The following is a 1,302-nucleotide window of genomic DNA, read 5'->3' on the forward strand; positions in this document are numbered from 1 at the left end:
TGGGAGAAGACAAGAAAGAGGAAAAACCCTAAAAGTAAACAATTGTTTTGTTTTTCTTTTTTCCTCCTTCACGTGAAATCCCTTCCCCCCTCTCAACCTTGTTCTTTCTTCTCTTTCTTTGCCCAGCTGCTAGCCTCCCCGACAAGATCTGATGAACGACAGCGCTCCTCCCGACAACACACTCCTGCAGACGACGGCGCAGCAAGAAACTCGGCGGGCAGCGACATTCTACTCTATTTCGCGGCAGTTCGAGGTGGGCGCGGCGGTCTGCTGTGTTGGGCGATGTCTCGAGGTTTCAGTGGCAGCCAACAACCCATTTCAACTTAGTCTGGGAGGCCCTCATGCCCTTGTGGCGATGATTACGGCTGTAAGGACATTTTTGATGCATTCTGCTGCTATAAAAAACGTAAATAGCTTGTTTTCTTCGTGTTTGGCGATTACCCATTTTCGTTTGAGGCCCAATTCACGCTACCCACACTTTTTCAAGCTAGATCTAAGGTACCCACACCTAAGCGAAGTTATTTTGTGGTAATGGACAGGACAACAAAGTCGTTGGAAGTTGTTTCGGCGCGTTCCTCTGTTGCAAAACATGGACAGCAGCAGCTTCGTGGTGTTTGACGCGTTCAAAGCCCGATTTACGTTACCCACCCTTGCTCGAGTTAGATATGAGTTATCCACACCTAAGCGAAGTCGTTTTGTATAACGGATAGCAAAACGAAGTCGTTGGAAGTTGTTTCGACGCGTTCCTCTGCTACAAAACGTGGACAACAGCAGTTTCGTGGTGTTTGGTGCTTACCCACACCCGTTCGAAGCTTGATTTACGTTACCCACCCTTACTCGAGTTAGATATGAGTTACCCACACTCAAACGAAGTCATTTTTGTGTAACGGACCATGCAAACTCTCCTTATAACTGATTTTTATGTCCGAAACTGTCTTCTTAACATGCTATTTTTTTTCTTTGAATGCCTAGGTATCGAATCAACTAAAGAATTAGGAACATTGGGAGTGGGTAAGTAGTTTCTTACTCAGGGGATTGTTTGTTGTGTGTTGCTATGAAAGAAATGTTTGTTTGTGCCTATGAATGTTGTTGCATGATTGCTTGTGGTTGGTACCACTTTATACATATTGGTTGTGTTCTGATTACTATGAAACTTTTTAGAGTGTTAGATGTGCTTCTGGATATATGTCAGCTACATTTCTTTTGTGAATTATATTCGCTGTGGCGTGTAAAACATGCTGAACGTTGAGAGAAAGGTGTTCTTGTGATGTTGGATGACCACATCTGAATGATAGTGGCATA

The 1,302-nt window shown here is 44.1% G+C and overlaps 1 long non-coding RNA gene across 1 annotated transcript; it reads left to right on the top strand.

Moving 5' to 3' along the window:
- LOC111025727 (uncharacterized) lies at positions 1-943 on the top strand. Its single transcript, XR_002603607.2, has 2 exons — positions 1-367; positions 540-943. It is a non-coding gene; the product is annotated as an uncharacterized LOC111025727 (long non-coding RNA).
- Positions 944-1,302: the final 359 nt, after the last annotated feature.

The sequence above is a fragment of the Momordica charantia genome, assembly GCF_013281855.1.
Source record: "Momordica charantia cultivar OHB3-1 chromosome 5 unlocalized genomic scaffold, Mcharantia_2.0 BLBB01000005.1, whole genome shotgun sequence".
Classification (NCBI taxonomy): Eukaryota; Viridiplantae; Streptophyta; class Magnoliopsida; order Cucurbitales; family Cucurbitaceae; genus Momordica; species Momordica charantia.